Raw genomic sequence first — 17,428 nt, forward strand, 5'->3', positions numbered from 1 at the left:
GATAACTTCTGAAGATATCGATGAAGCTTTAAATGTTATAACGCCCTTGAGGTTTATAGAGTACGACCTAAGTAGTTCGATCATCCCTAAGACTATTACAGTTCAGGAAGTAAATAAATATTGCTTAAATACATGTTCGTCGCCTCATGGTCCGTTCAAATATGGTTATGAAGGTGATCAATTCGATTCTGTAGTGCAGCCAGTTTTAAGAAATGAATATTCGTAAAATTTCTCTACCTACGTAATTGATAAATGTCGCCTTTGAAGGGAATTGTACAGTGTGATTGAAATTGAAAACTTGTTAAGATGCTTGAAATATGGAATTCTGAAAATCGTTGCATACCCTTATTAAATTGATTTATCAAATTCCTAATGAATTAAATGAGTAATATGCCCTTATAAGCCTGATTGATGGAATCACTTTATGAATGTCTAAATCCTGAATAAAATTTGATGCAATAATTCCTGAATACCTTGATGATATATCTGAATAATATGATCTTGATAAATCCTTTCCTGAATGTCTGATGAATTTGCTATCTATAAAACTCCCATTTTATAGGGACCTCGTTCTGAAATTCAATGAGTTTACAAAAATTTCGTGCCTCCCTACCTGATAAATATCAAGTACACCTGGAAAATAACTAGATCCTCTAGTGTGTTCCCTATGTGTTATATGATTGTTTTATCTGTTATGATTGAAGTTACTGATTTACTAAATATTTTAAGTGTTCGATATTCTTGACTTACTGATGTATTTATTTACTCTTTTATGAACTACGGTGACAGATATGTGCTATTTGGTTACCTATTTTCACTGGAAACTATAATTAAGGAATATTTATATATCATGGAAATTACTGGATTACTGTATGAATCAATTTATTGGGATATTGTTTGGGTAGCATCTAGAGTATCGAAGTTCAACTCTGATCAAGCTAGTAAATCCTTGCGGACTTAAGGTGACCCTTGGGTAGGATTTGAGGTCCCAAGTTATTTCCCTGGGTAGGCTCTAAGGCCCTAATATATTCCCTTGGGTAGGCTCTTAGGCCCCAAGGTACACTCTTGGGTAGGGTCTTAGGCCATAAGATAATCCCTTAGGTTGGCTCCTACGCCCAATGAGCCTAAGGTAAGTCCTTATGGATGCAATTATGGGGAACTACATATTGGTGTTCGGTTGGAGGGTATTACTGTGGTTTTAAAATATGTTTTAAACTACAAATGATTTTCAAGGAACAATACACATTTCTCAAATTTTGTTGGAACACACTAGACTCCCCAATTCCATCTTCTGAATATGTCTCTCTGAATACTTTTTTCAGACTGTAAAATCCAATTTGTAATTGAAGACTTAGCTAATGGAATCTAAAATCACTGATAGAATCTGATGATGTTTGTCCTACTAAGGAAAGCTGTGCTTTACCATATACCTGATGACCTATTACATTCATCTGGTAGTTCTGTATTACTGAGCTTTCCAAAGCTCACTCTGTTACTTACCATTTCAGGTTAAAGGGTTTGACCATGTGTTTTTATTGACATTAGAAAAGGAGTTTCACCGGTATCGCTTGTCGAATAATGTTCATGAAATTAGGGGCATACAGTTTGTATTATGTTTTATATTTGAGTATGAAAACTTATTTTATTATTGGATATTGTTGAATTCTATTTTTAATATATAAATGATTTTCTAATTTTGTATTTTCTCTATAAATTATTTTACAGTTTTAAATGGATTAACAAAAAAAAATTAAATTTTCTAGGATTTTCAATCTGAGTCGCTCTAGTGACCCTAATATAACACCCTAGATCTGATCGGATCACCTGTATCGGTCTGAGGTTATTACATTTACTAGTATCAGAGCTTAGTTTGAGTTGAGTCTTCTGGATAGATCGATCGATCGACTATCATAGGATGTCTGGTCTGTACATGCTCCTAGATTATGATCGTACTCTTCTGAGCCAAAATTCTAATGTCAAGTAATCATTCTGTAATAAGTGTACCAAAGTATCTTATATGGTATGACTCAATCTATGTATAAAAAGGAATAATGTCAGTATTCATCTCAATTTTAGAAGTTACCCTGTGAGTAACGTAGGAGATTATTTGTTCGAGAATTATGACCTGACTCCCGACTTGAATTTGAGTTGTTACCCCCATAAACGTTCTGTGATGATAAACCCATAGCCAACTTTATAAGTAATGTTTTGATATTAAGAACTACTACCCAACTAGATTGAACAGCATGATTTTGGTCCAAGTTGTGTTAAGGTGTTCTCCCCCCTAAAGTTCTGAACTGATGTACTGAATTAAAGAATTTTTGGAATCATTCTTGTTCCAAATTTTACGAGTTTGAAACCCAATAAGTTATGAGCTTTGTACCTCAATTATTTGACCTCTATGAGATTAAAGTAAATGTTCAAATACTTGGTAAAAGTATAAATCTCAAGGTGATGTTGCTCGTATAAAAGAAAATAGTTATTTTGCATGTTGCACTGAAAGTAAGCAAGTGATATTCTGATTAAGGATTGGTAATTAAGGTATGTTTGGTTCTACGAGGAGAATTATGTTTAGATTCTGGAATTTTGACAAAGAATAGATATGTGCATAATCATCTGATTAAGGTTTAGTCCACATTTTTATAACTTGGGTAAATTTCGAGGACGAAATTTCTTTAAGGAGGGGAGAATTATCACAACCCTATTTTAAAATAAAAATATAAAAAATTAATTTAGTTAATTAAGCGATTGAATTGCAAGTTTCAAAACTTGCAGCTCAGTTTTGAATCTGTAAGAAGTTCAGGGACTTGATCCTGAATTTTCTCTTTTTTTTCGGCAAAAAAATAAAATAGGTAAGAAAGAAAAAAATTAAATAAAATAGGTAAGGGTGTGGCTGAGAGGTTTCGAACCCTTGTCCCATGTATAGTCTACCATCACCATACCATTAGGCTAGGGTACTGTTAGTGATTTTTTATTAAATATATATTTTAAAGGTTTAAGGCTCAGCTTATAATACCTAAACCCTAAATTCCAAAATTTTCCCTAACCCTAATCTCTAGTCGCCGCCCCTTCGTTGATTTCTCGTCGTCATACCATCTTTGGAGTATACTACCACCAACTTTTGACTCGCCATCAACTGGCGAACAAAACCCCTTTAACCTCGCTCCAAAAATCAGCGTCGTTCACCGTAAATTTATCCCAAAGATATGTCAAAAACCCATCTCCTTTGTTTCAATTTTTCCTCTTTTTCAACCGACCTCGACATTTGTTCACCACACTGCCACCACCATGAGACTCTCGAGGTGTTGATCTACAAGACTGGAAAATTTCACGACGAATCGACGATCGAAGCGACACGTGGGTTACTTTTGTCAACCATGGGGTCTAAATCGTTTTGAATCGATTGGACTAATCTATTACAATCCGTTTGAGCCAAGCCACACCGAGCGAAGCCGAGCCATTGACCGGGCGTTGATCGGCGTTGGCTTTTTCTTGGAACACATATCCTAATGTTTTTCGACATCTTGAGTCTATTTTTTAGGTTTGTTTTGCCAAGTTCGAACATGATAAGTTGTTTTTCACTAATTAACCTCCCAATTTAATCTGTTTCTCGCAATTAAGCTCCGTTTATGATGTAATTTCTATTGATCTGTATCCAATATATTATTGGACCTTGGATTCAAGTTTAAAAATGATTGAATAGAGTTTGAATGTTTGACCCGTGTAGCTTGAGAATCGAGGTTATACTTTACTACCCTATGCATGTTTTACGTTACATGTTGGTATTGCTAAGTGCATGGATGAATATGTTTCATCTCATATGTATAGTTAATTATTTCTAAACTCGATTCGAATACAGTAAAATGTATATAACTGAATAAAACTTTGATAGATCGTATAAGAAATTAGAAGATTTATAAGGAACAATTCCAAGTTTCGTGATTAGCCAGTAAAGCATTTAACCTCATAACACTTAAAATTTGATTACTCTTATTAAAAATTAAAACACCGAAAATACCTAGATGAGAAAGTACGAAATAACCTTTGAGAGGTAAAAATAGCATTGATTGACCCTGATTGAGAAAGTACAGTGAGAATCCGTATCCGATAAATTATTGATTTAATTGTTAAGTTCCTATTTTGTTCGGAAGATTTCTGATAAATAGTTCGTAACCTCTGAGAATGTACTAGACCCAGAATTTCTAATTTATGAGCATTCACTCGAAGACTAATTTATCGAAAGTACTCTTGTTGTCAGAAATGTTCGAAATGACTTAAATAAATGACAAGTTTGAATTAGATGGAAAGACTGGACGGAATGAAAGGATTGAAATACCCTTGAACTGTAAAATGATCAAAATACCCCTTAAGTGTGAAATAACAAATACCCTCAAGCCCTGGAATGATGAATACCCTTAAGCTCTGGAATGAATAAAGCTAGCTTGAATACCAGAATGATCTAAATATCCTCATGACTTGGATTAAGCAAATATCTTTGGATAACTTCTGAAGATACCGGTGAAGCTTTAAATGTTGTAACACCCTTGAGGTTTATAGAGTACGACCTAAGTAGGTCGATCATCCTTAATACTATTAGAGTTCGGGAAGTAAATAAATACTTATTAAATACATGTTCGCCTCCTCATGATCCTTTCAAATATGGTTATGAAGGTGATCAATTCGATTCTATAGTGCAGCCAATTTTAAGAAATGAATAGTCGTAGAGTTTCTCTACCTACATAATTGATAAGTGTCACCTTTGCAGGGAATTGTACAGTGTGATTGAAATTGAAAACTTGTTAAGATGCTTGAAATATGGAATTCTGAAAATCGCTGCATACCCTTATTAAATTGATTTATCAAATTCCTAATGAAATAAATGACTAATATTCCCTTATAAGCTTGATTGATGGAATCACTTTAGGAATGTCTAAATCCTGAATAAATTTTGATGTAATAATTCTGGAATACCTTGATGATATATCTAAATACTATGATCTTGATAAATCATTTCCTGAATGACTAATGAATCTGTTAGCTATTAAACTCCCATTTTATAGGGACCTCGTTCTGAAATTCAATGAGTTTGCAGAAATTTCGTGGCTCCCTACCTGATAAATATCAAGTACACCTGGAAAATAACTAGATCCCCTAGTGTGTTCCCTATGTATTATATGATTGTTTTATCTGTTCTGAAATATGATTCACTGAAGTTACTGATTTACTGAATATTTTAAGTGTTCGATATTCTTGACTTACTGATGTATTGATTTACTGTTTATGAACTACGGTGACATGATATGTGCTCTTTGGTTACCTATTTTCACTAGAAAATATAATTATGGCATATTTATATATCATGGAAATTATTGGATTACTGTATGAATCGATTTATTGGGATATTGTCTAGGTAGCATTCTAGAGTATGGAAGTTCAACTCTGATCAAGCTAGTAAATCCTTACGGACCTAACATGACACTTGGGTAGGATTTGAGGCCCTAAGTTATTTCCCTGGGTAGGCTCTAAGGCCCCAATTTATTCCCTTGGGTAGACTCTTAGGCCCCAAGGTACACTCTTGGGTAGGCTCTTAGGCCCCAAGATAATCACTTAGGTTGGCTCCTACGCCCAATGAGCCTAAGGTAAGTCCTTATGGATGCAATTATGGGGAACTACATATCGGTGTTCGATTAGAGGGTATTACTATGGTTTTAAAATATGTTTTAAACTGCAAATGATTTTGAAGGAACTGTACACATTTCTCTGGTTTGTTGGAACACACTATACTCCCCAATTCCATCTTCTGAATATATCTCTCTGAATACTTTTTTCATATTGTAAATTCCTATTTGTAATTGAAGACTTAGCTAATGGAATCTAAAATCACTGATAGAATCTGATGATGTATGTCCCACTAAGGAAAGTTGTGCTTTACCATATACCTGATGACCTATTGTATTCATCTGGTAGTTATGTATTACTTAGCTTTCCAAAGCTCACTCTGTTACTTACCATTTCAGGTTAAAGAGTTTGATCATGTGTGTTTATTGACATCAGTAAAGGAATTTCGCCGGCGTTGCTTGCGGAGTATGGTTCATGTAAATAAGGGCATATAGTTTGTATTCTGTTTTATATTTGAGTATGAAAACTTATTTTATTATTGGATATTTTTTTAATTCTATTTTTAATATATAAATGATTTTCTAAACTTGTAATTTATCTATAAATTATTTTACAGTTTTAAATGGATTAACAAAAATAAATAAATTTTCTAGGATTTTCAATATGGGTCACTCTAGTGACCCTAATGTGACACCCCAGATCAGATCGGATCACCCGTATCGGTCTGAGGGTGTTATAGTTGGTGGCAACTCCATAAAGGTAAAATTCACTTTAAGTTGAAATATGATCCAGGGGCCACCCGAATGACCATTGCGACACATCCCACATCTCTTACCATTTGTAAATGTTGCTTAGACACCCTAATTGCATGGCATACACAGTTTCTTGATCAATTCGTTGCAATGCTTGAGATAATTCATTAGTAACTCCTAATAGATTTTTCATCAAGTGTAAATTAAACACAAACTGGAGAGACTGTAAAGAACTCAACATACAAGCTTCAGCTCTTTGTTTTGAGTGTGTTCCATCTTTCTGAATAATTTGAAGCACATCCATCACAGAAGAAAACATGGCAATCAAGTTAAAAAAATTTATAATGTGAACCACAACGAGTGTATTTAGCTCTCTTTATAACAGTTTCTTGATTCAATCCCCGACCACTAAAGATTTCACCACTTTGTATTGCTTATCTTACCTTAATCATTTGGCTAGATTGAATGATTTGTTTTATCTTACATGAAGCATCAACCACATTAACCACACTACCAACCAAATTAAAAAGAAAGGCAACCTTAACTTGATTTTTAGCAACATCAACAAGCGTTGATTGAAGCTGATGTGTAAAGCAATGAACATTAAAAAGCACACTCATTATCTCTTAGAAACAAACTTTTAAGCCCATTAAATTCTCCTTGCATATTACTTGCCCCGTCATAATCTTGTCCCCTTATTCTTGAAAAACATAATTCATGAGTTGCAAACACATTTTAAAGAACATTCATAAGTGAAGCAGAAACAGTATTATAAACATGAACAAGACACAAAAATCATTCAACAACTCTTCCTTTCTTATCTACATAGTGTAGAACGATAGTCATTTTCTCTTTAACAAATATGTCACGAGACTCATCAACTAAAATAGAAAAAAACTCACTTCCAAAATCATCAATAATTGCACAAGTAATCTCACTAGAAGTTGCATTAACAATATCTTTTTGTATAGTCAGTGCTACTAGTTTAAGATTATCACGAGCATTTTTTAAAACTTTGTTAACATTTTTGTTATGAGTAGCAAGAAATTGTAATACCTCTAGAAAGTTACTTTGATTACAAGAATCGTAAAACTCATCATGTCCATGAAAAGTCAATCCTTATCACAAGTGGAATCAAACACAATCAACTGTAGTTGTAAGATGAGTTCAATATTCTTGTTTGGCTTGATTAGATTGCTTCGTAATGACAACTTCAACATGTTGTTTTTGATTCATTAGAGCTTCACATTTTCTTCAAGCTACATTATGTACACTATTATGACCTCGAACATGAAGTTACAATCTGCTCTTATCTTTCTAATCTTTAAATCCGTCAACAACAAATGCATCACCTCCTCGTTGCTCTCATTTAGATTCTGGTCTCATATGGTAACAATATAAACAAAATGATTCATTTTTGGATACACTATATTCTAATCAACTTTTATACTCTCGAACCACTTATGATTGAAACTTCATAACTTATCATTATAGTTCTTAGGAAACTTGTGTTCTTTTGGTTGTCAAAGACCTTTCAACAAATAAGTCATTCGAATTTCTTCATGATCAATAGGATGATATTATATAATCTTTGGTCTTTTTATGGTATCCCCTTGAAGAATTTTTAAATCAACTTGTAATTTTTTTGGGTAAACTACGCCAATGGTCACTAATGTTTGGGTAAGTTTTCGTTTTCAGCACTGATGTTTCAAAAGTTACAAATCGGTCACTACCGTTATCGTTTGTTACAAATTGGTCACTCGCCGTTAACATGCGTGACGGAAAACACATGTGGCCTGTTAACAGCAGTTAACAGGCTTACATGGATGGTGTAATTACACAAATAGTCCATGTTATTTATATATTCTTTCAATTTGATCCTAATTTTAATAAATTAAAATATATTTATTTTAATTCTTATAAATAATGATATATTTTTATACAAAATAATTAATTTTTTTTAGTTATAAAAACAAAAAAATTAACGTTGATAAATATTGAATTACTTTTCAATTTTTCATTTATCCATTCAACAAATATATAAATATTTTTACTATTTTATAATATATAAAAAAGTAAAAATGAGTAAGCGCAGACCATAGCATGGATTCTGGATGAATACTCAAAGTTTCATGGACACTCACTAGTTGTTGTTACAGGGAAGCCTATAGTAAGTGCTAAAGACAATTTTAATACTTTTACTGAATGTTTGACAACAAAACCTAGATATACTTATACTGGAAATCTTAGGATCTTGGCGGATCCCTAGGAAGGGAGGCTGCAACTGGGCGAGGTGTTGTATATGCAACTGAAGCTTTGCTTGCTGAATATGGGAAGTCAATAAAGGGGATGTCATTTGTTATTCAGGTATAATCAACACCAATTGTTACATGGTTAAAATGCATTTCACTTTGAGATGCTTCAAAACTTCCTTCTTCTTTTTTCTAATGATCGTATTATTGTTAAATTTTCATAGGGTTTTGGTAATGTGGGGTCTTGGGCGTCAAGGCTTATACACGAGAAGGGTGGTAAGATTGTTGCGGTGAGTGACGTAACCGGTGCTATCAAGAATCCAAAGGGAATCGATATACCAGAACTGGTAAAGCACAGAGAAGCTACTGGCAGTATGAAAAGCTTCGGCGGAGGAGATTCCATGGATCCAAATGAACTGCTTGTACATGAATGTGATGTTCTCATCCCATGTGCTTTAGGTGGAGTCCTGAACAGGTTAGAATCAATTTCCAACCATATTGGTAGTTGATGTAATCTTATATCCCCATGATTGCTTCTCATACTGATTGTCTCACATATTGACTTATTTATCTTCTACTTTCAAGGGAAAATGCTGTAGATGTGAAAGCCAAGTTTATTATAGAGGCAGCAAACCATCCCACAGATCCAGAAGCAGATGAGCTGAACTTCTCCCCTACTCGAGTGAGGTATCTCATCTTTTTAAATTTCAACTTATAAACCTTTCAAAATAAAGCAACTCTTACTGCTATAGAATTGCGAGAACAGCATAAGGATGGTACATTTATTTTCCATGTGATTTGGCAGAACATCTAAGGATTCATGTGGGACGAGGAGAAAGTGAACAAGGAGCTGAACAAGTACATTACTCGAGCTTTTCATAACATAAAGAACATGTGCCAGAAGCACGATTGCAGTCTCCGGATGGGTGCCTTTACCCTCGGTGTGAACCGTGTAGCCCGTGCGACTACCCTTGAGGCTGGGAAGCATAAACTGCTGCTCCCTTCTGCTTTTCCTTTACCCGTTTTACTTTCTACTCTCCATTGGAAAGCTCAAACAGTAACTTTCAAGAATTCTCCGCTTTCAACATTTTTATTCTTCTCTTACGAAACTTCATACAAATTTCAATTATATATTTCATTTATAGGGGATATTTGGTAAGTTTCAATCTTTACAAGATTATTATTTTTATTTTTGAATAATGGCATGTGTAATTATATAATTATTTATAAGAATTAAAAATAAATATATTTTAATTTATTAAAACTATGATCAAATTGAAAGAATATATAAATAACATGGACTATTTGTGTATTTATACCATCCAGGTAAGCCTGTTAATTGACCAATTTGTAACAAACGATAACGGTAGTGAAAATAATTTGTAACTTTTGAAACATCAATAGTGAAAACAAAAATTTACCCAAACATTAATAACCATTGGAGTAGTTTATCTTTTTTTTCTTAACATGAAGCCTCTGGCGTTTTCTTCCTTTTAAAATGTTTTTTCAAACAAACAAAAGACGGAATTAATTGAATTGTGACATTAAAAAAGCTCATAGAACATAAAATTAAAATAAACAAGCAAACTAAGTTGCAAGTTGCAAGATGAAAAAATAAATAAATAAATAAAAGTACATGGAAAACAACAAAGCAATAAAGTCTCATTGAAAAAATAAAGCAATAAAGTCCCATAGAAAACAATAAAGCAGTAAAGAGGGATTCGAGTCGTTTTAAGTTTTCATTTTTTTACATTTTAAGTTTTCAACCATTTTTCCTCTCCTAAAAGCTCTGAAAGACTGAAAGTTAGAGTTGTGGCTGTGTAGATATAAATTAAAAAACTCGCGGGTGTTACCAGTCTCAAGCTCGGAGCTCCGTCGTCTGATGAATTTGGTCTCAGATATCCTTGCCCACTTGTCGTAGAGGGTTTTTTTCACCGTACGAGTTCACAAATGGAGGTATCGTTCACCAGAAAATCTCAAAATTAGTTTGGTCTTTTTCATTCAATTCTGCTTTCTTTCTTTCTTTCTTTCTAATTTTAATTGCTAATTTTTCTATCCTTTTTTCCAGATTTTTAACATTCAATCACAATTTCTAATTTAGTCCAAATCGTTCTCCGTTCTTTTGGCCGCTTGGATTTTTTTCTAGGTTAACCGGTTGAATAAATGGGTATGGGCCAGACCGACAGGGGAGATACGGGTTGAGGATAGATTTTAGGTTTAATTTTGGTTCGAGTCTAATGAATTAATGAACAAAATTTTAGACTAAAATAAAAGTTTTATTTATAATGGACATTTTATAGTCTTCTTTTGGGCACAAATAAATTAAAGTAAGCACAAATGAACCAGGGTGGGACTAAATAAATAAATAAAATATATAATAATAAAATACAATTTTCAGGTGAGTAACTGAGTATTGACCCAACCTGAAATATATATACATCTGTCACTGCTTTTGACCATCGAAAAACTTAATTAATATTCCGTATAATTATGCAAAATGCTATCAGTATGATAACAAATTGCGTAATTTTGAGTAAATTTTTAAATAATTACGTAAAATATTATATTTTGATAAAGTTTTATGTAATTTGATAAGTTTGTGCTTTCGTAATATTTTGTTTAGCCTTATAATAATAATAATAATAATAATGCTTAAGAGCTATTTTGTCTATATAATAAATGCAAATCAATAATTTTATTCATACTTTCTAAATTTTAATTGTATCAATTTTATCTTTAAATTCATTTAATTTGATTAATTTTATCTTATGACCATTATGGTAATAACGTGGTGGTCCATTGTGTTAAAGTGACGGTTCATAGCGTGGTAGTCTAATTATAAATGATAATGTGGCAGAGAGGCTTAATTAAATTTTTTTAGCCGAGTAATTGATATTTTGTCTAGTTCGAATATATAATTAATTTTAATTGAAAGTTTAATTAGTTTGTTAATCTTCAAGCAAAAAAATTAAGAAATTATTAAACTTTCAAAAGTTTTAAAATTTTAAAAATTTAAAAAACAAAGAATTTATAAAAGCTCAAAAAATAAAGAAAATTAGAAAATTAAAATGTCAAAAGTTATAAAATGATAAATTATAAATATAAAAAATTAGAATTCAAAATATTTTTTAAGTATTAAAAAATGAACACTTTTATCATAAAATTCTTAGACTATTTCTCTCCAACCTAAGTCTACTGCTATTCCTTGAACATATTTTCAGTAAAATCAACCTTGTATTATAATAAAAATAAAACTCGAATTTTTGTTGAGTTTTCTATACTGAATATTGATGAACACACCATTAGATTGGTCAACTTTCGATTTTCTTTTATTTTTGGTTATATAAAAATACAACAACAAAAACAACAAAAACCTATTCTCATATGCAATGAGGTAAAGGGAGGTGGGGTAGTAGGCTGCCCCCAACGCCAGATTGAGAGCAGCTTCCGTGGAAGACCTCCGACAGTAAGAAAATTAAAAATAAAGATAAGATACAATGCCTGCATAAATAAATCAATAAATACATAGTTGGATAGTCTTCATATGATGTCTTCATATCTGCGTCTGTAATGGTTAGTAAATCCCTGCAAATAAATTCTTGCGTAAAAATCTATGCTTATAGACAGAAACGTAAGTCCTAGTTAAATATAAAAAGAGGAAAAATGAAGATAAGGATACACAAGAGTCAGCGATAGCAAGCTACGAGAAGGAATAAAGTCAAATGGTTTAAAACCTAAACTAAGGCAACACTACTTCGTTATTCTAGTTCTAAGCCTTCATAAAATCTAATAACATAAACGTATAAAAAGTAGAAGTCATGGATATTACTACGAAGGCATTAAAAGGAGACAGAGATGCTACACCCTATGGTTGTGACCCACACTACTCGACTACCCTGGTCTTAAGTCTCCATACTTTTCTACAGAGGTCATGTCCTCGTAAGGGCTAATTCCTTCAAATCAGATCTCAAGCAGTCTACCCACTTCCTCCTTGGTCGTCCTCTCTTTCTGGCACCGTCGGTGTAATCGACTCTACCCTCCTGACGTATCTGACGTTTGTCGCCAAAGATAAGTCTCCATACTTTTCTATCAGAGGTCATGTCCTCGTAAGGGCTAATTCCTTCAAATGATCTCAAGCAGTCTACCCACTTCCTCCTTGGTCGTCCTCTTTTCTGGCACCGTCGAGTGTAATCGACTCTACCCTCCTGACCGTATCTGACGTTTGTCGCCAAAGGATATGCCCAAACCACCGCAGTCTTCCCTCTCTCAATTTTTCGGATACAGGAACCACCCCCAAGGACATCCTAATTGCAGAGTTTGGTGTCATGTCCCACAGAGTTTTACCACATGTCCATCGAAGTATTCTCATTTCTGCGGCCTCCATCCTCCTTACATGATTCTTCTGATTGCCCAACATTCTGATCCATACAGCGCGCTGGTCTTATTGCCATTCTATAAAATTTTCCCTTAAGTTTAGAGGCACCTTCTTGTCACACAAAACTCCAGTTGCAGCCTCCACTTTAGCCATCCCGCCTTTATACGTGTGTAACGTCATCATCTATACCTCCATCTTTATGTATCATAGACCCCAGGTACTTGAAACAATCCCTTGTGGGGAACGTTCCTTCTATGCATACTTCTAGATCTTCATCGTTTTTGGTTCCCACTGAAGTTTGAACATAAATACTCTGTCTTTTCAATATTGATCCTTAGACCTTTTCTTCCAAAGCAGTCTTCCAGGAAGTCAGTCTACTATTCAGTTCAGTTTTTGTTTCAGCAACTAGGACAATGCGTCAGCGAAAAGCATACACCATGGAACACCGTCTGGTGTCGCACAAAAGATGTCGTCCATAATCAAGGCGAAGATGTAAGGGCTAAGAGCAGACCCCTGGTGGAGTCCGATTTCCACCGGGAAAGCCTCGGTGTCGCCAACTGTAGTCCTGACGTATGTAGTAGATCTACAGTACATATAACGAATCGCCCGGATATAAGCAGTTGGGATCTGTCTCGTTTCCAAGGTCTTCCATATCGTATCGCGGGGAACGCTATCATACGCCTTCTCAAGGTCAATGAACGCCATGTGAAGATCTCTATTTTTTTCCCTATATTTCTCCATAAGCCGTCGAAGTAGATGAATCGCCTCCGTAGTAGACCTGTCTGGCATAAAGCCAAATTGGTTTTCCGAAATCCTAGTAATCTGTCTCAACCTAGCCTCTATCACCCTTTCCCATAGCTTAATGGTATGACTGAGTAGTTTAATACCTCTGTAGTTACCACAACGTTGGGGATCTCCTTTATTCTTATAGATTGGTATCACCGTAGACTCTCTCCATTCCTCTGGCATCTTGGCAGTCTCTAAAATAATATTAAAGATATTGGTCAACCACTTAACTTCATCTTCTCCTAGGGCCAACCACACAGTGATAGGAATTTGATCTGGACCAACAGCTTTGTCCCTCCCCATCTTTCTAAGAGCCATTTTGACTTCCTCAATCTCAATCCTACTTGTAGGGAAGTCATTGGCCGTAGTATGATGGTCGGCTGATCCATCAACGGTATTTTCTCTACAGGGAGAGGCACCGTCATTAAATAATCCGAGGAAGTAATTACCCCAAACCCTCTTAATCATGATCTTTACTAAAAGAACACCATTGTTATCCTTGATAAACCTAATGCTACCTAATCCTTTTTCCTATTCTCCCTGGATTTTGCAAGCCTGAAAATGCCGTTTTTTCTTCCTTGGTGTCTAATCTCTTGTACATTTTCTCGTATGCCTCCTTTGCTTTAGCCACTGTATCTTGGCTTCCCGCTTTGCCTCCTTGTATCTTTGTTTTAGCTCTCAATCTTTCTTCGTCGTCATTGCATTGTAGAAACTCCTTGAAGCAAATTTGCTTTGTCTTCACCTTTTTGTACTTCGTCGTCCACCACCACGATTCTTTATGTTCCTTGACCCTCCCTGTCGACAAACCCTCCCTGTCGACAACCCAAGAGTGTTTTTACCCACCTCTCTGATGGAATTTGCCATATTTTTCCATAACATATCTGCATTATTTGAGTTTGTAGTTCCAAAACCTGTATGAGACAAAACCTTACTCTTAAAGTCATCAGCTGTCGCTCCATGTAAGAATATAATTAGGAATAGACAAAATTCAAGTTAATTTTTAAAGAATATTATTGTTTCAATTTCAAGTTAACTGAATCAAGTTATTTAGTTTTTGAATAAAATTGGATAAATATTTTTAATTTTTTCAACTTAAACTTTCACAACTTGAATATTTGAAAAACCTTGATTAACAAATTTGTGTAATTATCCTTTGGGTCTCTAACAATTTAAAAATAGGGTAAACTATGTGAATAGTTCCCTTTGTTTTTTGGTTTGATCGACTTTGGTCATCAATTTAAAAATTAAGGGTACATGGTCCCTTACATTATCGATCCATTCGATTTTAGTCCAAAATGTTATCGATTTGTTTGATTTTAGTCCCACAGTCGTTAACTCCCGTTCGATTTTAGTCTCTCAACTATGTCACATATTCGTTAAGTGTTAACGTCAAAGGGACTTAAATAGGACGGATCAATAATATTAGGGACTATTTACCCTTAATCTTTAAATTGCTGACCAAATTTGGACAGACACTAAATAAAAGGGACTATTCATATAGTTTACCCCTTAAAATAAGCAAAGATGTAACTCTTATGAAAAAAAATAAAAATAATTTTCAAACTAGAAAAATTATAAAAATTTTTTAAAAAATAAAAAGTTATAAAATAATACATTACAAATAAAATTTAAAATATTTAAAATTTTGAATAATTTCATCGGAAAAATTTTCGAATCTCTCGTCAGCATGAATCTACTACTATTCCTTGAACATATTTTTAGTAGAATTAACCTCGTATTAGAGTAACAATAAAACTTTTTTTTTCATTTTTTGTTACACCATATTAGTACTCGTTATTATTTGGGGTAAAAAATCAAAGGAGAATTTGAGTTTTAGGAGAATTTGAGTTTTATTGTTACTCCAATACAAAGTTGATTTCACTAAAAATATAGTAATGAATAGTAGTAGACTTAGGGATGGCAACGGGTCGGGTTGGGTGGACTTTTGGTCAACCCGACCCGAAAATATATATCCTCCACTCGATCTTAATCTGATCCGAATTTTTAGAGTATAAATTCGATCTGACCCGACCCTATCCAATATAAAATAAAGATTTAATTAAAAAATAATAGAGAGATGGGGTATTCTATCAATTATCCATAAATTTATTTGAAGAAATTACATTATTATCCTCGGGTTGGGTCGGAGTTTTTTCACTCTCTATCTCAACCTGACCCAACCTGAATCCAAATTTTCTTATAAAAAATCTGACCCTGTTAGATCAGATCGGGTTAAAATGTGTTGGTTTCAGATTAAATTGTCATTCCTAAATAAATTCATGCTGATGGAAGACAGTCAAAGACTTTTACGATGAAAATGATTAAATTGTTTAATACTTTATAAATATTTTTTAATTATAAATAAATAATTTATACTATATATTTCTTAAAGATAAAACAAGCCCTTTAACTTTCAATTAAAATTGTTATACACTCGAACTCAAAAAAATCAAATTTACCCTCCAACTTGATAAAAAAATCAGTTAAGCCTCTCTATTTCATTCACACATGGATTGTCGCATTAGGATCATAAACCATCACTTTAGCACCGTTAACTATCATGTTAGCACCATAACGATCGATATAGATCAAAGATAGTCGATCGAGTCAAGTCAAAAACTTTTGAGTTAGTTGAATAAACGAATCTTATTTTATAATTTAAACTGTATTTAATTTTTTTAGTCGTGTATATGAATTTCAAGTTGATTTATTTGAGTTTTTCTTCAAATTTAATTATAATTATATATAATATTATTATATAAATTGGTTCCAATTTAAACACATTTCTCTAATCATGTAAGATATACACATATTTTTCATATTCTTTTTTACATGAGTAAGATTTGTAATATTATTTAATAAATTAAATATCATCTAAAATTATAAAATATATTTATAATTTTATTTTTAAAGAATATATTTTTAGGAAAAATATTAATGGGATATAAAGGAGTCAAAAAAATTAATAAGAAAGGACTAAATTGCAAAAATAATAAATTTGTTGTTAAAAATAGAAATTAAAGTTATATTGGTATTCTTTAGTGGTGGGTAGAATATGTAATTCAAATTTGATTTAAAAAAACTTAAAAGTAAATGAAGGATTTGAAGAAATGAAGAATTCATCATACTAGTAATAATAGAATGAAGAACAGTGCCTTTATTTAGACAAGCATAAATGGACATAGGCTATTGTTAGAAGAGTGCGAAAGACCATTTGTAGAGAAAAATGTTTAGTAGTTAAGGGTGAATAAAACTCAACTCGATTCGAAAAATTACTTTTTTTACTCGATTCGACTCAAAAGAATTCGACTCGAATTGACTTTGAGTTCCAATTTCATAAACTCGATTCGACTTGAAAAAAATTCAAGTTCAAATCGAGTTATAAAATGTAACTCGAATAGTAACTCCAATAACTTAAAATTTTTAGTAATTAGTAGATTGATTTTCAAGTTTGAGTCGAGTCACTCGATTCTGTATGATAAATGTATATCACATATGAAAAAATATGAAGAAATATATATATATATATATATATGGTTATGAAAAATCATTTAAATTAGAATCAAATAGTGTCCTAATATTATAAATATTTACAATTAAATTTAAATAGAAACTCAAAAACTCGACTCGATTCAACTTGAAAT

General features: G+C 32.9%; 1 pseudogene; it reads left to right on the plus strand.

Moving 5' to 3' along the window:
- The first annotated feature begins 8,460 nt into the window (after positions 1-8,460).
- Positions 8,461-9,782, plus strand: LOC120199483 (annotated as a pseudogene).
- Positions 9,783-17,428: the final 7,646 nt, after the last annotated feature.

This window comes from Hibiscus syriacus, unplaced genomic scaffold, assembly GCF_006381635.1.
Source record: "Hibiscus syriacus cultivar Baekdansim isolate YM2019G1 unplaced genomic scaffold, ASM638163v2 tig00000340_pilon, whole genome shotgun sequence".
In the NCBI taxonomy this organism is placed as follows: domain Eukaryota; kingdom Viridiplantae; phylum Streptophyta; class Magnoliopsida; order Malvales; family Malvaceae; genus Hibiscus; species Hibiscus syriacus.